Genomic DNA, 27,107 nt, shown 5'->3' with positions numbered 1-27,107 from the left:
TTTCTCTGTGACTGGGGCTAAAAGACCGATTTATTCTGCCTGGAGGGTACACGCTCTGGGAAGGTGTTCCAGAGTCTTTGCTAGGCCATGGAGTCAACACAGAGAGGTTGGGGGGCGGGGGGCAGGACACTGCAGATCAGAGGACACAAAGTGACATGACACATTCAAGAAAAAAACAAGTCAGGTGGTACGTTCATTTCCTAAGGCGCCTGGAATAAAGTATCACAGTCTGGGTGACTTAAAGCAACCGAGATTCATTGCCCTACAACACTAAAGGCTGCAAGTCCAAAAACAAGATGTCAGCAAGGAGGGCTGTGCTTCTTCCCACACCCATAGGGGAACCACTCCTGGCCTCTTCCTAGCTGCTGGTGGTTGGTGGCAAGCTTTGCCTTTCCTTTGCTTTTAGACAATTCGCTGCAAATCCACATCTTCTCATGATTTTCTCCGTGTCTCTCTACATCATCTTCCTTCCTTCCTTCTACGTGTCTCTATGTCCAAATTTTCGCTTGTTATGGGAGCATCACTCATCCCGGAGGGCCCATTCTAACAGACTTAATTTTACTTGTAAGGGATCTGTTTTCAAACACGGTCACATTCGGAGGTATTGGGTTAGGACTCCAGCAATTCAACCCATAACAGGTGGTACTACTGAGGATAGGATTCAAAGAGAAAGAGGAGTTGGGTAGCAAGCAGGCAGAGGGCGTCAAGGAGGCTAGAAGAGCCAAACTCTGTGATACTGTGGAGCTTGCACTTTATTTCATAGGAAACAAAGAAGCACTGATGGGTTCTACCCAAGGAGCAGTTGGATCAGACCCATGTTTTAGAAATTACCTCAGTTGGCGGTGGTGAGGATAGATTGAACCACGGGGGGACCCGGGAAGAAGGATATCGTGGGTGTGTATGACACCATTCAGTGTGACATGGGGATGACAATCATGCAGGGTCCATCCTAGAGCAGAACCCAGGCTGGAAGAGGAGGGAGAAGATACAGGAGAGATTTGGGCAGCAAAGCAGACCAAGTACCATTGTGCATACTTGTCTTTTATCTAGAGAGAGATCCTTGAGGGCAGAGTCTACATATTACTCATTTTGAACCCATTCACAACATCTCAACCACGGCTTCTGTTTTTAGTCAGCTCAGGTTGCCATAGACTGTGGGGCTTAAATGACAGAAATTTAGATTCTCATAGTTCTAGTTCTGGAAACTGGGAGTCCAAGATCAGGGTGCAAGCATGGCTGGTTTCTGTTCTGTAGGGCTCTTTGGTTGGCTTATAGGTGGCCACCATCTTGCTATGTGCTCGTGTGACCTTTCCTTTGTGATGCAAGCAGGGAGGCAGGGAAAGAGAGCAGATGCACGAGCTCTCTGGTGTCTCTTCTTACAAGGGCACTAATCCCATGGTGGGGTCTCATTCTCATAATTCCATCTATCCCTAATCTCCTCCCACAAGCTCCATCTCCAAATACCATCACATTGGGTGTTAGGGCTTCATTATACAAATTTGGGGAGGGGGGTACACAAACATTCAGTCCATACCTTGTACATAGCATTTCATATGGGATTCAAAAAAAGAAAAGTAAGACGAAAGAATATACTCAGCATTGGGATTTAGGTTGCCACATTAAGGACAGGACACCCTATTCAATTTGAATTTCAAATAAACAACAAATAAATTTTAGTATAAGAATGCCTAATAATGAAAAAGTAATTTATTATATAAAATTCAAATTTAACTGGGGATCCTACATTTTTATTTGCTAAATTTGGTAACCTATAGGTATTTTTTTAAAAGGCATACTTCCTAATGCCATGAGACTTCTATACATTTGAGATATGCAACATTTGGAACACATTAATACTAAAAAACACTGTTTATCTGAAATTGAAATGTAACTAGCCCCGTATTTTTATTTGCTAAATCTGACAATCCTCGTTGGGATGATTTGCCGATCAGTAAGTTTGGAAGTCATAAAAAATAATAAAGAAAAAATTCCAAAGGACATAAACAAAACAATACCAAAAAAAAAAAAAAAAAAAAGAATTCACTTTCATATGCCAATAAAAACTGCAGGCTGTCTATTAGTGTCCCTGTCGGTGGAAATGGTATCTTGCTCTCTTCCAGTAGTATCTATAAACGCGTTTGATAAATATCATCAAATAAACATTTATTGGCATTCCAAAGGATTCTCAATTATGAGAAGTTCCAACAGATAAGAAGAGGATCATACCTCTATTCAACTCTATAGCTTTCCAAGTTCTAGCCGACTGGAGACCTGCAACCCGAATCTGATTCAAAGGGCCTGGGGGTTTGGGAAACTAACAATGAAGCATACACACATCTTGAACCCTGGAGGCTCTCAGCCCAGCTGGGCAGCCCCACCGAGTCAGCACTCCCGGGCATACGCCTTGTGGAAGGCTGCATGCCACTGGCTCCCAGGGTTTGCTGAGGAGGACGTTGATTTTGATTCTCCTTGGGTTCTCCGGGTCTCCATAGAGCCCGCTGCCCCATTTTGCTCTTGCCCGCGCTCTGGCCCTGGTCTCCCACCGCATGCTGTGACAGGTTTGTTCATGTTGCTGCCTACCTTGCACACGGGACTCCTTGTGAGAAGCACCCCCAAGAGATTCCGCACCTCCAGCTGGAGGGTCAGGGCTCTGCTGGGGGTCGGACCTGCCCGAATCTGACACGCGCGCCATTGCTTTCTCTCCCTCACCCAGGCTGACCCTCCTCCTCTGTGCGTCCTGCCACACTGTCCCTTGACACATTTCCTACTTACCCTTAAGCCTCTGAGATCCAGTCAGATCCTAATCCTGGAGCTTAATGCATTCGACGCAATGTTTGTTTTGGACGAGATTTGAGATTTGAGTTGAAACCTTGAAAAAGCCAACAGAAACCTTTCCTTGCCCATTTACTTAAAGTGATCCCGCTCTGCATCGAGATTTCATACATTAAGAATCGATGAGGCTTTTAGGACTTAACTCTTAAAGCATTCAGGCCCATGAAAATCTCAGAGGTGACCTAGATTTCTCATCTACCCACTTCTACACCTACAAACACAGGATGGTGAGGAGGTTTTAAGTTACAGTGCCCACTCCATCATTCTCCATCATTCGGTTTCCTGAATGCTACGTTTTCTCCCTTCTCCCTCTAGTCTCGTATTTTTAAGTGGTACATTTTCTAAATACCTGCCACACCGCAGATTTCCAGTTTTTGTTTCCTTCCTGGTAAGTGGTCTCTGATGGTCGCATATTCAGCTTTCATAAGTGTATAAGCTGAGTTTCAAATGGGTTTTAAAATGGGGAGTCCCTGAGAATTGAGATTCTTCTCATTCTGAGATTCCCGTAAGTTCTGGGAATTATTTTCTGAGGATGATGATCCGACCCCCCCCAAATGACATCACTGCTCAGTGAAGATGATGTGCTTTATACCAACGGGACAGCCCAGTGATCAATAGAGACATAGGATATACACGGGCAATGTCAGTATACTCCCTAACCCCACTAAGAGTAGCGTCTTCAAAGTAGGATTATGAAAATATAGATATCATTTCCCTAATGGATGGGGCGGGGGGAAGTAATAGACTAAATCACTATGGGAACAATTATGGATTCCCTTCCTTGAGTTTGTATCTTTTTCGTTGGGCTCTTCCTCTCAATAGAAATCTTAACGAAAGCACTCCTAAGACCAGAACAATACATGCAATGACCTTTTGAGGACTTCTCTCAGGATCCTATGAAACTTTTCTATTCTTACATTCAACTCCTTCAGCTCCCTCCTTTTCACTGAGATTTTTTTTTGTATCTCATCAGACCCAAATCACTTCTGTTGGTAAGTTATTCACGTAAGACAAAAGCTGTTAAAAATCTTTGACAAGACAACTTCTTTGGCAAAGCCATTAAGATAAAGACACCTCAGCAGGGTTGGACATTCCTCAGATTAGATGCCAAGCCTCACTGTGTGAGCCATAGTTTTTCTCTTCTTTTCTCCCTTTCCACCTCTTTCTCTCTCTCTCTCTCTCTCTCTCTCTATATATATATATATCTTTAACTAAATGTCATTCAGTGTAACAAATCACCACTTTGACACAAGTAATGTAGGTTTCTGGCAGTGTGCAAAGCTGTTTCACTTGCAGTATTATAAAACATTGAACCTGGAAAGACAGCCCGAGGGGAAAAACTCATTCAAAGTCCAGAGGCGATGTTAGAGACAGCGCCTATTCACAGAGAACATCTTTCTGGACATTCAGAGGACAGCAGGAATGGAAGGGTTAAGACGGGGTACAGTATGTGTTTGCCCAAGATGAACACATGAATGACATCCTCTAAAAGCACATATGTGCTTATTTAGACAATATTTCGTGGTTGCAGAATTTTTATGCTAACCAAAGACATATGTTCCAACTTCAGTTTACCAGTTGATGACCTCAAAACCCACTGTCAGTGTGAACACAGAAGCATCAACAGAGTTTATCACGTGGGGCTTCTAGGCAATGAAGTTTAAGGAGGAATCTGAGTCAGGAGAAAAGTGCATCAGCCAAATTATGCTATTATTTAGGAAGCAGAACACAAAGGGAACCGGAAGCTTCCAAGTTTCTGCCCAGCTGTTCAGAGCTGCTTCTCCATATATAATTTATTAATTCAACTCCACACATAATTAGAGGCAATTTGCATTAAACCTGATGTTAATGATCCCACCAATGCTGACTGCACAACTTTGCACTCTCAGTTTTGTTTATTAAACTGGAAAAGTAACCCAGGTTTGAGAAAATACCTTCTTTGGTCATGACTCATCCATTTTATCGGTACAGTCTCTTGAGTACTCGAACGTGTCAAAAACTGTCTTCGTTCCCTTATGAAAGAGAAAGATTCAGGATGTGGGAAGCTAAGGGAAGTTTTCCTGGATGACATGCTTTTCCTGTGTCAGTAAGACCCCCTGCTGAGGTGACCTTGGGCTGAGGGTGAACATTACAGACCCAGGCAGGGGACAAACCGTGACCAGAAGGAGGAAGCAAAGGACCCATCGAGGCAAAAGTCAGGGTGTTCCTCGGTGGATCATTAAATGCCCTGCTGGTTAGAGCATATCACCATTGTCCCCAAGGAGGGGAGGCCTTACAGCACCTGAAAGATGACATAACTGCTTTTCTTTTGTGACATTTTACACCGTGGGAGCATTTTAAATGCTCTTTATCCAGGGCGCCTGGGTGGCTCAGTTGGTTAAGCGTCTGCCTTCGGCTCAGGTCCTGCAGTCTCGGGGTCCTGGGATTGAGCCCTGCATCGGGCTCCCTGCTCAGTGGGGAGTCTGCTTCTCCCTCTGCCTGCAGCTCCCCCCTGCTCGCTCTCTCCCCTGCTCTTTCTCTCTCTCAATAAATAAAATCTTAAAAAAAAATAAATGCTATTTAGCCAAGTCACAAAAAGTCAGTCCACAAGCCCAACATAACCTCACATATATTCTTGTCGAGCTCATAAAACAATATTTTTTAGCATGTACTCATTGTGAACTTGAAAAATGATGAGATTTTATATGTGAACATCTATGTCTACTCCCTTTGAATATCTAGGGTAGGAGTAACATTGGAGGTGAAGTTATTATAGCCCCTTTAGATCTAGTACATCAGTTTACAAAAACTTTCAATCCAGCCTGCAAACTGTTTGACTTTCTCTGCTTGAGCCCAGCCCAGTAATTTTTCAGGGGAGAGCTCCAAGGTTCAGAGAAGGTGACTTGTCCAAAAATCAGGAGCCAATACCAGAGCCAGGCCTAGAACCTAGTCATTTCCACTGTACTTCTGTACCTGTCCTTTTTGATGTCCTACCTGACCATGAGTCCAGAATACCGATGCAATGGCACATTGTAATTATAATAATACTAACTATGAAACACACCTTTTGCAATGCACAAATTCAAGGGGTTATAATAAGATATAAAATGCAGGACAGAAATAAGCCTCAAGATCAGTGACACTTACCGACTGGTGATCTTTAGGGTTTTCACAATATTTTTAACCAATGCAATATGCTTGTGAAAGCCATATTTAGGGCCAACAGAGGTAGAAAAATGTAGCCACCCAATTATGGTATCATTTAGTAAGCAAGACTCAAAAGAAAACCAAGAACTTCAATGTTTCTACCCAGCTGTTCAGAGCTTCCTCCTTCTATATAAGTGGGCTCATTAGACTTTGAAAAATATGGAAACTAGCTTTTGGGTTGAATCCAGGTTGCTTTTGGCAAATAGGGCAGATCATGCCTCTGTCACACTTTTTGGACTGGTTCCTGTGAACACGGGGTGTTAAACGAGAAGACTGTGAGAAATCCATGATTCTTTGATTATTGGAATCTGATTAAGTTTTTATTAAGCCCACTGTAGTTGTTAGATGTAGATCACTGCTTACAATGGACTGTTAAGAGATTCTTTGTAAAGCTGTGAATCCCTGGTTAGAACATCCCCAGCCGCACCTGCACACCTCAGCGCTTCCATAGCCCGAGGTAACCACACACGGAATCTGAGCGTGCGCCAGGTGTCTGAAGTCCAAGCCCATCGATGATTACTGAATCCTTCTAACTCTGAGAAGCCCCATTCTGCTTTTATTTCCACACAGAGCATTGCCACAATGGGTTCACCATGGGTATTGACTGACCAACCGATGGTACCAAGGCTCTGAGGCTCTCTGAATTAAAAACCCACAACCCACATTAAGTAGGTGTCTCCTGCTTTCTTCTGTGACATCGTCCCAAACTGTCAGGGATGCGGTCGGATCACTACAATTTTGCCATAAAATTCATGTTTTACTGGCTGCCTCCTCTTGCCAAGACTTGGGGTCACAGCCCCTTCTCTATGGACTGTCAACAGGGAATAAGGGAATGCAGGGGGAATGATGGGGATACAGGGACAGAGATTCAGAGGGTAGCAGGAGGTTGGCACGTAGGCACAGACTTCACAGTGAGTGTCAGCCCTCACCAGATCTCTACATTCCAATCCTGACCATCACAACCACCTGCACACAACTCCATCTTTCTGTTAACTCAGGATATACACTTTTCCTTTGAAAACTATGAAGGTACTACAGCCCCGGATTCTGTAATCAGAATATCGTAATTTTCTCGTTTATAACATGAGGACCTTGGACTTATCTCTGAGATCAAAAGACAAACGTTCTAAGATCTTATGAGCTATTGGTTACTTAGCAAAATCCTACTAATTCAGAAACATGATACCTTGACACTGTGGAGAAGATATCGCTGCGTGGATAATACTCACCTGAAGAAAGGCTATGGATTCTTGTTTTGGCAGCAGGTTTCAGAGATCATGGCACCTTTTCAGATTAGCTCAACAAACATTTCTTTAGCTCTGTTAGGCATTGAGGCCACAGATATGCAATCGACCATTGCACAAATATTTGAGGAGATAACATTGAATCGACACACAAATATTGTGTCTAGGCAGAGAAACGAGCAAATGCAAGGACCCTAAGACTTAAGTTTGGCCTGTTGCAAGAATACGAAGACCATAAAGAAGGCCAGTATTTGTTGGGAAGACGGTGGGAGGTGAGGACCACAGGAGACCAGGATCAGAGTATATAGTCCAGGGAAAGACCAGATTTCATTCTGAGTGCAATGTAGATTTCATGCTATGTGCTGCTAGAAAGCTAAGAACAGTGTCTTAACTCAACAAGACTGGTGGGGTGAAGCGACTCGAATGCACTGCAAAGTTTACGGCTAAGCTGAGTCTTGAACTTTGAATTAACAAGTTTTGGCAGGAGAAAGGAGAGGAGGAAAAAAGGCTGCAAATACAAAGAAAAATAGGAGAGAGAGAAAAGACAGTTGCAGTCAAAGAAACACCATGCGTAAAAAGACATGCCATTTTCATGGTGTTTTGGGGAAGCCTTATAAGGGGTTGGGAGTTGCTAGCACCTAAAACAGGAGAGGGGACAGGAAGTATCTGAGACTGGGAAAATGGGCAAGTGCCAGAAACGCTGGTATTATAATCATGACTACCGAGATCTATAAAGCACATTTGTGACACGTATGCTAAGATTCTGTATTTTATTAGACTATGCTTGTGGCCAAGGGCTTACAATCTTACGCAACTTACTTTTCCTCTCAGCATCTAGATATTCAATAAATACTTGTGGCTTGAGGACCATTAAGTAAACCTCACTGACAGTTTCTGCTCATTGCTGCCAAATATATCACCAGGGTTTTCACCAAGTCAGGGAGATCAAGAATACTTGTACATGCTGATAATTGCTGCTTAGAATTCGTGGTGAAACAATGTTCAAAGGGGCCCATCACCTCCTGCATTTCTGGCCTATGAAATTAACAAGGCATCCAATTTGTTAAGATGACTTGTCTTGCTTGAGTGATGCTTTATTACCTTACCTGAAGCGCGAAGCACTTCCTTAGGGAAGAAGAGTTCATAGGAAATAATAATAATGCACATATAAGAGCTTTAACGTTTTCAGAATGCTTTTATATATATAATGTTTTACCCTCATAGCGGCTCTTTGAGTTAGGCGAGATTGACATTATCATTTTTACTTAACTTTTATGAAAAGCGAGGCCCAGAGAGGTCACGCAGCTAACCGACTGGGTTAGAAATGAGGTTTTCGAGGCTCATATTTTTGTCACCGTGTGCTTTCCAACAACTGACAAATGCATCATAATTTTATTATTCAGGTGGAAAAAGGGCAATCGGTTTGCTGTAAGCTAATCTTTTGTGTAAAAGATCTGTGTCTGTTCTTTCATTCCTTTTCTGAACAAATATGAACCCAGCACTTACTATGTACCAGATATTTTTCTAGTCACTGGGGCTGTAACAAAAACAAAAATCCCTGACCTCATGTCGTTTACATTCTAGCGGGAGAAAGACAATAATCAAGTAAATTATGCAGACTGTCAGATGATAACAAGTGTCATGGGGACTAATAAAACAGGGAAGGGAGATGGAAGGGTAGGGTGAGTTTTTAATAGAATGGTCATGAAAGGGATTGCTGAGACAATGGCATTTGAGCAAAGGTCTGAGGAAGGTAATGCAGGGAGTCAGGTGGCTATGTGGGGAGGGAGATTCCAGGCAGGTAGACAGTAACTGCCAAAGCCCTGATGTGGTATCACATCTGGCTTAGTGGAGAATCACAAGAGGTTCCACATAGCTGGGGCAGGGGGGAGGCGAGACTGCACGAAGATGCAGGGGGCATCGATGTGTGTGTTGGGGCTAAGGAAGCCACTGGAGGATTTTGGAGCAGAAGACTGACATCATCTGTCTTACCTGTTAAAAGGATTATTCTGGCTGCTATGGGAAAAACAGATGATGTGGAGAAGGTGGTAATGACAGACATAGCAAGACTCATACAGAGATGGTTGCAAAAATCCAGGCAACAGAGGACATCAGCTGAGTCTGGGGTGGTGGCAGTGGAGGTGAGAAGTGGTTGGGTTGAGGACATATTTTGAAAGTGGGGCCAGAAGGACTTGCCAAGGGATTAAATGTAGGTTGTAAGAGACGAATATTTTTGTTGCCCACCATGTGCCAGGACCATGGTTAAGCGATGGGGATGCAATGATGCACATCTGTAGATGGACAGGGTTCTCGTCTTGTTGAGGAGCCACCTCCTGATGTGCTAAGTGGCCACACCCACTGACCACGTTCTTACCCATCACACATCATGCCAGGTCTGAGCACATCAACTACTCATCGGGCCTCAATTTCCTCATAGGGGGTTGATCAAACAAGTAAACAACTAAACTACAGTGCTTTTTAGCTTCAATACTCTCAGAGTGGGTGCATCAAAAAAAGAAGAGAGGGGTCTCTTTCATTTTCGCCTATGAGAAAGGACTGCATTTTGGGGGGGAGAACAGAGGATCTCTCCCAAAACTCAACATATTAGGACCAGGGGCTAAGAGTAAACATCCCCTACATGGGGTGCCCAGACTCTGAACTGAGGCCAAGAACCTGCTAAAGCACTACCTCCAATGGACAGAAAAATGAGATCCAAGAGAGGTCTACCTTTGGGGAAACCCCTGCCTGCTTTCTTACGATGCCAAGGAGAACACCGAGGCAGGATGCCTGGCTCTGCTATTCTCCTAACGATGCTTAGAGAGCCAGCCATACGGCCCAACCCTGAATTCGACCCCTCTGTGTCCTAGCTTGCTCTCTCCAAGCTGGTGAAAGGCCCTGTTTATATCTCAAAGTCTTGACATTTACCACTTCTCCTTCTTTCCCTCTGCTTCCGCAGGGGATCAAGCTATACAGACTTTGGACGATCCATAGGACCATCTAGCCACTCATTCCCTCTTGCTACCACAACTGTCCAGCTGGGGAAACCTGAGCAGAACGATGGCACAGGCGGAGCCCAGGGGAGGACAGTGACTCAGTGACTTCCAAAACCACAGTGATTTCCTCTCACAGATGAGGACTCTGCCCAAGGAGATGCGTGGGGAAGGGATGGCTTCCTCCACTTCCGACTTTGCTCCCCACTGTCCACGTCTCTCACTGCTTCCCATCTCGCAGCTGTGACCTCTCTGTCACTCCTTCTGTCATACCTTCTCCCTCCAGAGTCATGGGTGATTTCCCCTCTCTAAGGCGGGAGCTGACCCTCAGCTAACCTTCTCTCAGCCAGTGTAGCTTTTCTCTGCTCATCTGCTCTCTAACAGCTCCTCAGACTCAGGACCTAGAAAAAGAGTCCAAGCTAAAAAAAAAAAAAAAAAAAATCATGCTTCGGTCACTTTCTGTCTACAGAATCCTGTGATGTGTTTCCAGGGAGATTCTTTTCTATGGGAAAAATTTGCCCCAGGGTACAACACATCCCTGGACCAAGAGCAGGCTTGGTCCTGTTGCACCCCTCAACCGCCGCCCCCCTCCCCGTCTACTGTTATCTCCAGAAGGTGGTGTTTTTATTCCATTCCTTGGGTTTTTTTTTCTCATCTGGTTTCTGTCCCTATTTTCAGGTATCCAGCAGTAATTTTTGCTCTTTCCTCTCCCCTCCAAACTCGTAACTGCTTTGAACCTCCACCTCTATCTCTTCCTGTAGGTTCTGTGCTGAAAACATGAAGATGGTTACTTTCTACACGGTCCTGGGTTTGTCCCAGGGGCTGGGAGGGTTTTTCTGGAGATGCTTATAAATGTTTATGTGTGGGAGGAGGCTGTTATTACTTTAAAAGCAAAACTCTTCCACGGCACCGTGTAGCCCTTGCCAGAGAAAGTCACAATCTGGCCACCTCTCTTCTAGAAAAAACTCTACACGGCCGCCGTTCCTTGAGCCGTGGCCAGAGTCAGCATGTGGCAGTGGCCTGAGGCCAGGAGGGCTCTGCTACTGGCAGGGAGGCGGCGACAGGCTGAGGGGGCTCAGAATCCTCCCATCACACTTTCTCAGGGAACTTGGTCCAAGTTCATTTCCCTGGTTCATACATTCCATTATAGTCCACACCAGCAAACGCCACATAAAATGGAGATTTGTAAATACACCAAAACGACAGGGTTGTGCTCTCACAATTGGGTTCAATAAATGACAGGGAAGGCCAGGTCCTGGGAGCTCTCCTTGCACACAGAAATGTGGCCATGCCTTTGCGATTAGGGAATAAAATGAATGCTGGTAACCTGTCCGCCAGGTGGAGGCGGGGAAAGAGAGAGGCGTTAGGAGGTCCTTTGTCGAAGAGCGCCTGTGACCTGCCAAGTTCTTCTTAGAGTAATTCCTGCTTTCCTGAGAAGGTCCGGGATCCAAATGGCACCAGCCAGACTCGAGACAACCCTTCAACCTGTCCACAGCCCCTCCCGCGGCTGGGAAGTGGCATGGCGAGTCCACCTGGCCGTGTGAAAACAAAGAGGTCCTTCTCTTTGCCTGGAGCTTTATGGGTTGGCAGCTCCGGAAAAGCCTCCCTTTGATCTTGAGCTTTGAAGGGATCAAACAAGCTGCTTTAATGGGTGGGAATGCGGCTCTGAAAATCCTACCTTTTGTCAGTAAAGTATTTCTCCTTCTCCTCCTGGGGCAGGTGCAATGACAGGATCCAGTCTGCTTTCCAGGCTCTGAGCCAGATGTTCCTTCTTGCAGCAAGTAGAACAAAGAAGTGAAAGTGAGATCAGGCAGCAACTGACAAGGCCTTGCCCACAAATGAGCTCTGCTGGGTTTGGGAGTTAGCTCTTGATGTGCTCCTTCCTGAAGCCCCCTTTAAGCACACTGCATTTTACAAAGGCCAGAAATCAGCTACTCTGGTGTTAACTGTGCTGATCGCGACTTCTCAGAGCTTTTAGATTTTGTTTGGAAGAGGGCTCACCTTTTAGCAATGGGATTTGGGCTAACATCCTTTGATTTATGAGATATGTTTCAAACCCTTTTCAACCTAGGATTCCAGACTCCTTCCGAATGCCCAAACAGCCTTTAAATAACCACTTTTATTCCCTCAGCCTATGCTACTACTATGACAGCGGAGATAGAAAAAGAAAAATTGGATCACCGTTTATTTCTTGAGGACCGTTCCAGCACGGCTCTAAGGACACACTGTTGAAAATCTCACATCAGATAAATATTTAATACATTTCTCAAGCTCACCTGAAATGAGCAAATTCAGCACACTCTCTAATTTCTGGATATACGTGTCACTGTTTCCTTATAAACGTTTTCCAGAAACTGCCTTAAAATACCTTGAGGGAAGAGATACTAGCGATTATGCCTCCAAATGATTCCATAACCGCTCAAGCTGGCAGTTAAAGTTTTCCTGGTGATGCTTTTATTTCATTAAGCATCCTTTGGGCCTGGATCTCCCAGAGTATACTCTGCAAATCCCTAGTCCTGGGAGATGCTGCTCCTTGAGGAGAGAGATCCATAGCCAAAGGATTTAGGCAAGCAGGTGACTACCGGTCTCCCCTTGAAATTCTCACTAGGCATCAAATCTGAAGACTCTTAGAAGAAATTTGTTAAATTTCTTTTAATCCATAGATCCCTAAATTATCTGACCAGGGAAAATATTTTCCTCATAAAGATTTTTTTTTTTTAAGATTTTATTTATTTATTTAACAGAGAAAGACACAGCGAGAGAGGGAACACAAGCAGGGGTAGTGGGAGAGGGAGAAGCAGGCTTCCAGCGGAGCAAGGAGCCCGATGTGGGGCTCGATCCCAGGACCCTGGGACGATGACGTTAGCCGAAGGCAGACGCTGAGCCACCCAGGCGCCCCCCTCATAATGATTAATATCTCATGAGACTAACTCTTAGGAGAACACACTCCGAGATATTCTGCTTTAGAGCATGATCATAGGATATACCTGGCGTACTTTCTTAACAAGTTTCCCTAGCCCTTCCTCAGGGATCTGAGTAGGTAGATGTGGAGTCGGGCCCTGGGAACCTCATTTGGAACGAGGACCCTAGGTGATTCTTAGTGATGAGGTAAGTTTCAGCAATTCTGGTTTTCTGCAGAGCGACCCTTTCAATCTCCTGCCCCACCCCCACGGAAATATACGCGCGTTATGGAAGCACACCGTAAAACATGCAAGCCCCTGAAAGTAATAGCCTTGATTTCTTCTCTGAATACAAAGGCAGAGATAAGGTAGGCAGTGTCCTTGTAGCTCAAGTTGAGGCATACAGTGTAGGTCTGCCTTTTTACTGCCAGACCTCTAAGAATAAGGAGCACATCACCTACGAGCGTAGGAGGTGATAGGGGATGGTGGATAAGCAGGCAGCTGTGGAACAGAGCCACCCGGTTTGGGATCTTGCTCTACGGCCCTCCATGTTCCAAGCCTCAAATTCCTCATCCATAAAAACCAGAGATGGTAAAAATTACAGTACTCCCCCATACAAAGTGTTACAGAGACACAGATAAATCGCTTCATATAATACCTGACAGGCATTAAGTGCCCGATGAATAGCTATTATTTTTAAGCAAAGGTCTTAGGAGTCATGAAAACACCTGGAAGGAGGGAAAAGAGAGAGTGGGAAGAAGGCGCGTCTTCGGATCCCTGGACGATCAGCCCTGCCGAGGGCTCTTTGGAGTAAAATACGGAAGAGGACGAGGTGAGTCTGCCTGTCATCTTATCTGGGCGGCTATCAGCCACTCCCGGGCTCCAGGGAGTAGGTTGGCATTTCTGGATGCTTGCCCTGTGCCCTGTACTCTGAAACCGTCCAAGTTCCGGGCCACGGGCGCCCAGGGCGTACACCTCAGCTTCCCCAGCGAACACATGCAAGGCAGCACCAAAAGGGTTACAGCCATGTTTCTAAACAAATAAGAACTGCCAAGGCTTGGTGCTGATATGAAATTATAATCAACGCATTCACGGATTGGTAGTATTTATCATGTTGTTAGCATTGTAAATTTGTACCATTGTAGATAGGAGTCACACAGCTTGGGGCCCTGTACCTTCACCTATTGTTTTCCCTGTGTTATGATAAATTTCCAGCAACACTTGATTAAAACTGCCAATTTGTTGGGAATAAAAAGAATCTCTCGACACCACCAGGACTAATTACGTTGTCCTTGCCAAAGGGGTAGTTGAATAATTGCATGCGATTATTACACAGGGATGGCGCTTTTCACGTCAGTAGCAAAGCAATGAAGATTGATTCCCTTTAATTAATCATTCAAAAATAGCCCCCTTGTATCACTCCCCAAATAGGAGGGAGCATGTTCCTACATCTTTCTTCCAAAAGGCGCCTAGATGCAATTGGTTCCCTGATGAGCTATCAAAATGTGTGTGCCTGTCCGAGATAGGAGGACCTTCTCTGTAATTGATTGTGGATCCTATTCTCCCGATTCCTTATCCCCAGCCCTGAACTCTCTTTGTAATCTTAACAGCTGGGAGCACATTTACATAGCTTTCATTAATTGTCCTCTGGCTTCTCATTAGAAAGGGAGGCAACAACTCTTATCTGATCCAATCTAGGCTTTATTTTGCATTTCTACTAACATGATATATTGGGCTGAAGTATTCCCAGTGTTTGGTTTGGAGGATCAAAGTCTCCATAGGGCAATACCTTATTAGAAGGCAGTGATAGACACCATTATATATTACTGGCATTATCTGTTTCTTGCTTTTTACAACAATATCCAAATTCAGCCTTATCTCTGCTTTGACCACACTGATGTCTACTTTCTCGATTCAAGTCTTTAAGTGTTAAGATACAGTAAATCAGGATCTTCAAAGGTTGCTTGTTCTTTTTCTCATATACTCCTGTCATTAACGTGAGGAACAGTCTTTGCTCTGGAAAAAGATTCAATCAGCAATATTTGCTGATGATCTTCCGCAAGAGTTGTGCCAGATTTTTTTCATGTGATGCCAAAGAAGGAGAAATGCACAGCTTCCTAATTGGGAAGCAAAATTGTCAAACAGGAAATGTCCAGTTTGGGCACATCTCCCACTTCCCACATCCTGCTCTCACCAACTGTTCCTTTGTCTTCCATTTTCAAAAGATGCTATATAAATAATTTCTTTGATATAATCTAGCATTCAACTTTTGAAGTCACTAGGGGACTAAGAAAAGTGCCCAGCTCCTGTTTTTGCTCTGCACCTTCCTCTCTAAAGCTCCTTCTCCTTTGCCGCCTCCTCCCTGCCCATGTCCCCTTGTGCCCCACAGCCCTTCCCCTGTCATCGTTCAAGGCTTAGCCCATCCAGCAGGGACAAAGGATGACAAGAAAAGGGAGATGTGGCACATGGGGAATCATATCAGGCTCTCTTCTCTGTGTACCTGGGTGACCCATCACGGTTATTTTTCTTTCTTTACATTTAAAGATGTGCTATTTGAACCAGCTTTAAGACTTAAGTGGCTAAATGTGGCTAGTGTGGGGTTGCCCTTTATTTATTATTATTTTTTTTTAGAGAGAGGCAGAGAGACAACAGGTGGAGGGACAGAAGGAGAGAGACAGAGAAAATCTTAAGGCTCCACACTGAGCTTGAACTCACGACCCTGAGATCATCAGCTGAGCAGAATCCAAGAGTTGGCTGCTCAACTGAATGAGCCACCCATTGGTTGGGTGAGCTCAACCCCCCAAGGGTTGCCCCAAGGATCCTCAAAGAGTATCCTTTCCAACAGGGAGAGATGAGAAAACCGGAGCTCAGAAAGAAGTGGTTCTCACTGTGGATATGCAGCAGGACATTCTCAAAGGAGGGGAGGACAGAGGAGGGAGAAGGAACGGCAGATGGGCAGAAACAGAGCTTAGGACAGGCACTACAGTCTCTGCCACGCGTGCTCTATTAGACTCCCGACTCTGGCAATGGACTCGTCAGCCCTTGAACTTCAGTTTCCCTCCAGACATGCAAAAATGGCAACAACTACAGGGTTGTTGTAAGAGCATGCAATCATACAAGCCAAGCACTGGACACCAAAGAGATTCTGATTTAAAGATAGTGAACAGGAAAATGGTGATACTCAAGTGCGGTGCCCGCCGCCATGTTTTCCAGGCCTCACTGTTTGGAGTTTTGGAAAAAAAAAAAAAAACACTTCATTAATCAAATGTTTTTCATTTTCCTTCAAGGAGTTTATTTTTACCCTGAGGTCAGTCAGGAATAAAATAATGTAAGAAAAGCATTCCCTGAGGTTTCCAGCTTCTCCATCACTCATCACACTCTCACATGCCACTATTAGATCCAGAGAGCGGAGCTGGAGGAGATGTACACAGGAGGCCCTTGAACGATGCAGGGGTTAGGGTGCCACCCTCCCATGCAGTCAAAAATCCGCATATCACTTTTGACACACCCCAAAAACTTAACTAGTAATAGCCTACTGTTGCCCAGAAGCCTTACCAATAACAAAGAGTCGAATGCCTATTTTGTATGTGCTATGTTTTATATATTGTATTCTTACAATAAAGTAAGCTAGAGAAAAGAGGATGTTATTAAGAAAATCGTAAGGAAAATACATTTACAGGACTGTATTTATTGAAAAAAATCACTTGTAAATGGACCCATGCCATTCATATCTATGTTGTTCAGGGGTCAACCTTGTATATAATGAATAACTGGGAAAGGGCAAATTTCAGTCCTTGTGGCTCTGAGCTCATGGGAAGATGGGTGGATCACTAGAACACTCCAGAAACTCCTGGAAGGAAGCTTCTGTTGACCCGCTCCATCTTGGAGAAACCTGGTAGTGACAAAAAGAAGCTTAAACTATGGGCCCCAGCTCTTGAACCCAGTACCTTAGATGGGATTTAGCTGCACCAGCTGCCTTGTGAGACCATCTTACTCATCGTCTCCATACAATGGGATCCTTCCCTTGACAGGTGTTTCTTACTTGATACTATACATTAATAATGATCACATTTTAATCTGTATTACTTGGAGATGCCATTAAAATGCAAATTCTGGTTCAGTAGTTCTAAGGTAGGGCCCAAGATTCTGCATTTTAAAAGAATTTCAAAGGGATGCTGATGCTGCTGATCAGTGGACCATCATATGAATGGCAAAGGGTGTCTATACATCACTGTCTTTGGGGCATGGTGTCAACATCCAACTTAAACCTCAATCTCAGATCAGTTTTAGCTAAGTGATCCCTCCATCTGCACATATATTCTTCTCTCACATATGTAATTACTGTAAATTATGATATGGTTATAATACCAATAGTGCACAATTTTCTCACACAATCCAGACTCCTAACCACCAGGTAGTAGATGGGAAGGGTAGAGAGAGATGTGGCTCCTCAGACATGAGAATTTTCTCCCAAACCTTTCCCTTCCCTATCAATTCCTTATATCATACTGATTGTAAGGCTCCTCCCAACCCCAAACCCGTACCTTCTCACTATTGCCCAACTGTATTCCAGGCCAAAAAAAAAAAAAAAAAGAAGGTGGTCTTTAAAAGTATAATAGCAGTAGACACATAAAGGAGGGCCCAGATATGAGAATCGTAGTAGAAGGTCAAACATCATCTAAAATAATTTTAAATTAAGCTAATAATGTTCTTGAAACTCATTGTAATAGTTTGCAAGGGCCGCCATAATAACGTACCACAGACTAGGTGGACCACGCAAAAGAAATGTATTTTCTCAGAGTTCTGGAAGCCAGAAGTCAGTGATCAAGGTGTCCCCAACACCGGTTTCTTCTGAGGCCTCTCTCCTGGGCTTGTAGGTGGCTGTCTTCTTCCTGGTGGTCCTTTTCCTATGTCTATACGTGTCTTCATTTCCTCTCTTCTAAGGACATCAGTCAGATTGGATTAAGTCCCATTCATACGACCTCATTCTACCTTAATTACTTCTTTAAAAGCCTTATCTCCAAATACGGTCACATTTTGAGGTGCTGGGGGTTAGCACATCAACACATGAATTTTGAGGGGGACAACTAAGCCCATAAAACTACTGTTTTAGTCCCCACTGGTTCTGCACCCAACGCACTGATAACCTGGTGGTGAAAATGTGCTTTCAAATGCATGTGCTGGCTTAGAGCAGCTGGGTTAGAACCCCTGGAGCAGGGCATGGATTCCCTTAGGTCCCCCAAGTAAAAAGGAGGCAAAATCAAGATGTAAATAAAAGCTTTCATATTCATGCATTTCTGGAAGAAAAGCTCTTGTTTCTCTAAGAGAGGCTGGGTCAGGCAGAGCAGGTGCAGATGGGCTGGACTGGAAATCACACTAGAGCTCCCCTGCAGCCTGAGAGGTATGCAGGTTTCCCATGTAGATAGGTCAGAGCCAAATGGACAGGCTGAAGACTTCCTTCCCTCTGTCTTAGCTGTGTTTTTATAGATCCAACCTCAACAGAAACCATTTCTACACATGCTGGCGTTTTTACTAAAGAAATGCAAAAAACTCTGTCTCTCAATCTTCCCCCACAACACCGCCTTCCTGTCTCTCTCTCTCTCTCTCTCTCACACACACACACACACACATACACACCCCAACTGCATACACTATCAGGAACCACCAGCCCTTTGCCTCTAAGTAACATGCCGGCATGTGCCTGACTGCATTACCATGTTTTTAAGTCCTGAGGTAGCAACAGCTGATAATCAACATTCGAGGTGTCATCTCAAATTCTTTGCTTTTTTCCAAAAGAGCGTTAGCCTTGAAGGTGTGCATTAGGCGGTGTAAAGTTTCTTTTGATTTGTCAGTCACTCTCACCCCTAGGTCTCCTCCTGCCTTTCTGCTTGCGATGTTTCTCCCACCTGCAAGGTCTGGACAACGCTATGTCATGCTATAAAGGAAAATAAAGTACTTTCCAGCTTCCCAAATTGTCTCTTCTGGGAGCCTATTTATCAGAAGGCGCAATACAAAAGAGAGGAAGTGCTGTAGGTAGATATTATAAATTCCATTGGGGTTTCAGAAGTTGAACCATCTATTTTATTCTAGCAGGAGATGTTTTCTATATATCTGCTGATTGCACATTCATTCTTTAATCTTTATACATGAAAAGCTAAAAGCAGAGAGCCATGGACTAAAATTTTCTCTGTAAATTGTTGAACATTTGCAACAGATATAGAAAATCACAGTGTGAAAGCTGTTAAAGCTGTGGAAAAATAAATTGGAGGCACCACAGGAAATGAAGGTTTTACATAAGGACAAGGAGCCAGCCAGAGTTTTCAAGTCCATTTTGTAATAAAGGAAATTATGAGCCACATAAAGCCCTCTTTGGGAAATTTACATTTTGATGGATAATACGCTTATAACAATTAGTGTGAAATGTTTCTGGTTTACCTACGACATGTTTCTAATAGATAGTCCACATGCGTCTTTAGCAGAATGTAACTGCTAATATTTGAAGTGCAGGTAATTCCTTGGTTCTCATTTAAAATACCATAATGCTCTCCTTGCCCCAGGCAGGCGAAAATAAAATCTCAATTAAAATAAAAGCAGGCATGGTTCCAGTTAAGCAATGATCATTTAGAGAATTAATGCAATAAAGCTTTTTCCATAAAGTGCCTAGTCAGCATGACGTGGGAGCCATAATGCCAGATTGGGATCCCAGTCCCCTGGATCCAGAACAGTTCGCTTTTACCAGGTTGTTTCATTTTGAATACCTCACTTAACCTCTCTGGGCGGCAGCTTCATCATTAAAACATGAAATGGTTGTGCCCATAATCTCTCAGGCCTCATCCAGCTTTGAAACGCTGAGCTCTAGGATATAAGCAACCTGTGGAAATCCTTGCAACATGGAGAAGTAAGAGTACTCACAGGGGCTTGCCTTCATTCTCATCTCAACTCATGAATTACAAAAATACAGCAGTGATCAGGTACCGAGATCACGGACTGGCTGCTCCGTACGCCATGTGGTCTTCAGCACTTTGCCTAACACAGCATTTTAGGAAAAAATAAAAGACAAGAAATAAAAAACACCTACGCATAGCCTTTTTGATGTCCACGGCGTCTTGCTACTCTGTCGTCCTCCATCCTGCCTGACCCCCCCGGGGGGAACCTGACTTTAGGACTTGGATCTGATGTTCATTCATTCATTTGACAAATAATCTGTTGAGCTCCAACTCTGTGTGTCAAGCTCGGTTCTAAGTACCAGGATTATGACAGTAAATAAAATAGACAAAATTGCTACAGCACGGACATCTAGTTGGATCATCTACTTGGAATATTCATCTTATTTGGAAGTCAAAGAAGTCAGATACAACTTTTCTAAGGCTACCTTCGTTTCTAATAGTTTCTAACGCATAGAACGTAGATGGTTTGAGACACCGTATCAGCTGTCACAGGGCCTCCAAAAATGCAGAGCTGTGGTACTATCATTTTCAGCTTTCTCAGGCACCTGAGCTTCATAAATCCATGCCCCTGGATCCCTCTGCTTCTGGCCAACATTTCCCTCCTCCCACACCCCCAGGTGTAAGAGGGCTTCACCACATTGGCAATGAACAAGAAACTCTAAGGCAGAAGGAAGTGGATCATTCTGGTGTGTATTCTAGCTCAGCTGCTGCCTTGTCCCAAGGTCTTGTTCCATTTCTTCCCTCATCCATCTGTTTCCTATCCCATGTCTCTTTTCAATCCATTGCCAAACTCTGAGAGGGAAAGAGAGGGCAGAGCTTCAGGAATCAATGAAAATGTGCAATAAATACTTAGCTTTCTAGGTCTGTCTGCTTCTCTTTGTGGGTTTGGAGGAGGATGGGGAGGGGAATATTAACACAAAGCTTTGACAGGACAGGTATAGCTGGAAAACGAACTAGGAGAAAATGAATGTCATCATGAAACCAACTGCCCACCAACGTGAGGGGAAAAGGAAGGCCTTCAAAACTAGGGAAACTGTCCTCAGGTTCTCCTGCCCACGACCTCACAATGACAAGAAAAACTGAAGTAAGAGAAAGAAAGCTGGACCAACTATCAGGACAACAACTATCAGCATTTGCCTAAGCTCCCATGTCGTGAGTCCCCGCCCAGCTTTAGCTTCTATTTCTAGAAATGAAAAAAAAAAAAATGGATTACACTGGTTTTCAACCGTGGTTTCACATTAGAAGGGCCAAAGAAGATTTAAGAAAAAATAAAATAAAACTGATGCATACACTTCACCTAGACCAATTAAATCAAAATCCTTGGAAGGAAGGCCCAGCCAACAGAAAAAATGGACTGCTTCCCAAGAGATTCTAATGTCTAGCCAAAGCTGAGAACCACTGGCTTCGAAGATCCATCAAAAGAACATCTGCGTAGCCGACAGTAAATTAATGTTGGTTCAACCAAACTCAATGAGCTCAAAGTTTCTGACAACAAAATTTTTCCATTCTTATTATCTTTTCTAGTAACTCCCATTTTGCTAAACAACCTCTCTGAGCTAAAATAGCTTTTCAATTTTCACTAAAACTTCAGAGTTTCAACAGAACTGAAACCAAACCCAACCCAGCCAGAACAAAATGTACATTACTCTCTAATTTCAGGATATGGAAGTGTCATTCTAAAGAAATGAATAAATAAAGCTTAAGAGGAATCTAGAATAAATGATCAGAAATCTGAATACAAAAAATACAAAAATATAAAAAAATACAGAAATTCTGCATTCTGAAACTGGCAAAAATATGTGTATGTGCACGAGATACAAAGGGTTGTTTTCCTTACTACATAAAATGTTCTCACAAGTTAATACATAAAATAAATAACCCAAGAGACAAATAAAAGCAGGATGTGAACAAACCACATATGACAGAAAAAGTAAAGCGTAGATAAACACTAAATAGTTTAAGTGTGGTCATCATTCTATTATGTTAGAGAGCCTTTTCCAAAGAAATATAATGTGTATTACTAAGATAGGATTGTTATCTAACAAATATGATGGATTAAATTTTTTCATCTTCCAAGAAATAATCAAACTAAAGTGCCAGGGCTCTGGTCTTTGTCTTATAATCAGGACAACATTCTTGCTAAAATAATCACTCCCCAAGTTTGCAAATACACAATATGTGTATGCTTGCTTCTTAAATGTCTTTAAGAACCTCAAAAACTTGTTCCATGTGACCATTAACCATGTCATCTTGTTTTTTCAAATACTTAGGAAAATAAACAATTGAAGGTTGAAGCTTTCACTGCAAGAACAGATAGAACAAGTGGAGGGAAATGAAGCCAGGTCTCAAAATGATGCATCTGTGGGGAGAGAGATCAAACACATGGACTTAGAGGCAAGGAAACAGTGAGGGCAAGGGATGGTCTGCCTGAGAAATCCCTACAAGGTACATCTGCAAATCTTTCTGGATTAGGAAGGCCTCATGGCTCCCAGAAGACAAAAATCAAGAATTGTAAATGATAAAATTAGAATGGTACTGAACATGTTTATGAGAAATGAATCTGGGTGGGGGGGAAGAAGTCCTCACATAATATACATCGCTTGCAAAAAAGAAAATATATTTGCAAACATCTCATTGAAGCTACAAGGGAAAAAATGCATCCACTGAATTAAGCTTAAATTAAAATAAATAACTTTGGTTTCTTGTTGTTTGTTTAACCGTTGCTTTGTTTTGTTGGATATATAAGCAATTTGCTTATATATTTTTTTTCCTTAAAAAATTTTAGACTTGCCTGTCATGGACTTTTCTACTCAACAGGCTCTCTTCTACAGCCTACAAGGCAGACAAGCCTTCTCCAGGAAGCTTACCAATCTCACACTGCTTCTGGGTCCATTCCAGGCCTTTGATTTCTGTCATGAAGAGAAGATACTCCTTCTGAGTCTTCCATTATTTTTCTCCTAACCACGAAATGACGCTAGCCAAACTGAGACCAGTATTCCACCCAGAGATACTGACAGAGAGGTCAAGTAGCATTGCTGAATAGCACCGTGAAAGGATCCTCTCCAATAACCATCTCCTTATTTAACAGTTTAAATATGTTGGGAGTTTTTGGTTTAAAAATGGTTTAACTGATAATATGATAGATCGATCGATAGATCGATCGATAGATAGATAGATGATAGATGATAGATAGATAGATAGATAGATAGATAATAGATAGATAGACAGATGGTAGATGGATATAGAGAATGTTGAGCATTGGCTCCCCATTTACCACCCACAAACCCTGCTGGTAAAACAAAGCTGAGTTTATTGCTTACCACAGTCTGTCAGTAGGCAGCCTCAATAGGATTGGGTGAGAATCATGATATAACAGTTTAGGACTAGGGTATAAGGAGGAAATATCTTTTCCTCTACTCTCTCAAGCTTAGTGATGGGGCCTGTGAATTAAACTAACAAAAGATAGATGAACAGGAGAAAAATGTTTATTTGTTTGCACATGGAAGCCAACAACAGTAGTAGCTGATTCACTAAATAATTAAAGTCAAAGGCTTAGGTACCTAACTTAGCAGGGGAAAGGGAAATGCGAGAACAGGCTTCTTGTGGGAAAAACAGATATGTTTAAGAAAGACACAGAGGCTTTTAGGAAAACAATGGGGAGATAAGAAAGTTTGTAATAATGGCTATCTATAAAGTAGGGGATGTCTTTCTTTCTCCTTCAGGGCCATAAAATTCCCCCAGAGAAGGAATTTGGATTAGTTTTATTCACATTCTCCTTTCTGGGAGTAAATCTGCCCAAAAGAAGGAATTTATGGCAGCCTTATTTTCCAGAAGTTCCTGCTTTTAGTTAGATAAGGGAAGCTCTGAGTTGGCTTCTCTCTGCTTCTGTTGATTCTCAATTATTTTCACTCAGAATAATCCTTACGCCAAAGTGGCATGTTTGGGGTGGCATATTTTGATCTCCTTCAAGTGGAAACAGCAAGGCAAGGATCTTTGCGGCAAGGAATTCAAAGAATTTTGGGACTTTGTAAACTGTTGATCCTTTCCAAGAGTTGATGAGTCTTTGATGAGTCTTTCTGGAAAGTTCCTATAATGAACAATCAAGTTATCTACCCGTGCAAGATTCTCCTGGAAGAGTAGTTATGCTATTAAAGACAATAGAGAAGTAAAGTCCTGTTAATATAAGCTCTGTGGGGTTAGGTAGTTTAAGTGGTGTGTGTGTGTGTGTGTGTGTGTGTGTGTGTGTGTGTGTGTGTGTGTGTGTGTAGCTGAGACGCAGGGGACACTCAACAAATGTTTTTTCTTCTCCTCAAATCTGTAAACAGTCAGTGCAGACAACTTAAAAATTGCCTAGTATTATACATTAGTCTGGATAAAGTTCAAAATGTTGAGCCTGAATTCAAGACTTTTCACCTTGCCTATGCTACCACGCACCAGATTTTTCTGCCAACCTGGAATACTCAAGTGCTCCCTCCCCGCAATTTTCATTTTAAATTACCTTTTCCTCATGTGTGTAAGCCATTTTTATGTTAATTATCACCGAAGAATTGTGATTAAACAAGTATGGGCAAAGCTGAGTAAAGTGATGTTTAGCAAATTTCTTTACTAAAGGACTTCTCAGGGCCTTTTGGGATTTTTTTAAGGTAAGTTTTTAGTATAACATATTCACCAAATTTATTGATCACGAAACACTTTTTTGAAGCCCATGTCCTAGGATTAATGCTCTAAGAAATCTCTGAAGAAACATGGCTCTACATCCATCCTTTCCATCAAGACCCAGCTCAGATACCTCCCCAATGGGGTCTTCCTCCATCTCCCTATGAGACAGGGGATGTGAGACAGATCAATGATTCACAGGGATTTCCTTCCAATGATAACTGTAGTTTTTATTTCAAATTTAAGTCTTGACTAATATTAGGAAAACAAATTAATCTTCTTGCTGACTAATAAGGATTATGGATATTCTAGACCAGAACATGACAAGAATAATCAGAAAGGTCTGTGTGTTCCACGAGCTCTTGAATGAGTGCTTGGTGGCTACCAGAATATACGGTGAGAAATACACAGGGGAGTCTAGGGACTGCTCCATGCATCAATACTGACTGATCTTGCACACATGACAACCATAACAGCCATCAGATCAAAATCAACTGTACTGAAAATGAAAGCATGCTGACACACCAAGAAATCAAGTATCAACCACAAATACCCACCATTCCTCTTCCTATTCTCTTCGTTTCTTTAAAAAAGTGTTGCCTTCCTTCTTCCTCTCCTTCCTTCTTTCCTCCCTTCCTCCCTTCTTCTCTCCCTTCCTTCCTCAAAAAGGCATTATTAGGCAAGCTTGAACAAGGAGATTACCGGGGTAAGCAGGCCTGGGCCCGGACTGGGGTAGGGAGGGGGAGGAAAGAGCAGAGAATGGCCCCAGAGAAGGGCAGACTGACCAACTAAATAGAGGAATATTACGAGGAATGGAGGAATATTGCTAAATAGAGGAAAATAACAAGAGCCAGGATTCTCCCTCTTGGAAAAGAGAGATACAATCACGGAAAGGGGGGGCTACAATGAATCTTGTGGTGTCGGCTTGGAATTGAAGGCATTGATGTGGATTCAAGGTTTTCTAGGTATAAAGATGGACAAATATAAAATAGATTTGCAAATGTGCACATATATGTATATACATGTGCATACTTGTATGGAGACACCAAGTTTTTCCACTGAAAAGGGGAGGGAGCTCTGACCGTTTAGTGGCCCAAACCTTGGTTTCCAAAGACCACCCTAAATGTGCCAGAGCCCCTTGGAAAGAAAGATGATGGCTGTAGCACAGAGGGTAATGGTACAAAGGAGCCTGGAATATCATTTCCTTACCAAAATGTAAGGAAATGCTCCAAGAATAATGAAGTCATATCAAGAAGACACAGAAGCAAGCTTGAAGGTGGTTCCACTGGCCAAAGCTGGGCATCCAGATAAACAATAATGGGAATGGATTCTAATCCACTGAATAACAGAAATAAGAATCTATGTGTCAACAGTGATAGAAATAAGTAAGTGAAAAGATAAATAAGAGAGAGCTATTCCTTGTAACACAAAGCCACCTAATAAGAACACATACTAAATATAAAGGGAATAATGGCATTAGAAAACCATCTCTGAGCAACCATGAGAGTAAAAATTAACTGAGGCAGGAAACATCTGAGGATGCTAAAACTAGTGAAGGAACACTGAGTGAGGAAGAGAATTTTACCTGGTCTCAAAGTACCTGCCCAGAAAATATTAATTAATCCACATTTTCTTTAAAAAAGTAGCTCACAGTGGAAAATCCTGGCAGATGATATATAAAACCAAATGCTAACGAAACCATCACCACCACTGGTGGGAAGAAGGGACATCATGGGCCACCCAGTAGGATGTAATAAAAAGAGCAGTCTCTGTAATACCTCAACTAAGAATAGATTACCATTGAAACATAGAATAATCCCCAGTCAAGAGACAGCCTATCAAATGACCAACCTAGAATCTTCAAATATGATTAACCTCATGAAAAATCAAAGACATCGTGAAGAACTGTTCCATATCAAAGAGACTCCAGAGAGGTGACAACTGGGACCAACCTATGATCCTGAACTAGAGCCCTTGCCCCTACAAAGATGCTGGAACAAGCTGGTGGAATTTGAATCTGATCTCCGGGGCACAGGGTCTGCAGAAGTTCTATATACCGTTCTGGCAATTTTCTTGTCATCTGAAAACATGCTCCCTTTCCCCCCTGGATTAGAGTTTATTTATGTGTTGTCTTGCGGTCTGGTTCATCAGCTGCTTGACTTCAGGATCCACAGCTGGTTCAGTCAGCTAGCCTTCCCCAGTGCCTGGAGCATAGGAAATCTTCATCAGTGTTGGTGGAAGGCAGGCGGGGAGGGAGAGCGAGAGAGGGAGAGAAGGAATGGGGGAAGCCAAAAGTAGACAAAGTAGACCTCCTCAGCCAGACAGTTCAGTTGGGCTAGGTTCCTAGATGAC

General features: G+C 43.0%; 1 long non-coding RNA gene across 1 annotated transcript in view; it reads right to left on the bottom strand.

Moving 5' to 3' along the window:
* The window catches only part of LOC118522898 (uncharacterized), a 650,767-nt gene that overhangs the window by 392,599 nt on the left and 231,061 nt on the right, over positions 1-27,107 (bottom strand). Inside the window, exon 4 of the long non-coding RNA XR_013445856.1 lies at positions 11,931-12,023. This is a non-coding gene — a long non-coding RNA (uncharacterized LOC118522898). The remainder of the gene's footprint in view (positions 1-11,930; positions 12,024-27,107) is intronic.

This window comes from Halichoerus grypus, chromosome 2 (assembly GCF_964656455.1).
Source record: "Halichoerus grypus chromosome 2, mHalGry1.hap1.1, whole genome shotgun sequence".
NCBI lineage: Eukaryota > Metazoa > Chordata > Mammalia > Carnivora > Phocidae > Halichoerus > Halichoerus grypus.
Note: the sequence above shows the minus strand (reverse complement) of the source record. Positions and strands in the feature narration are given on the sequence as shown.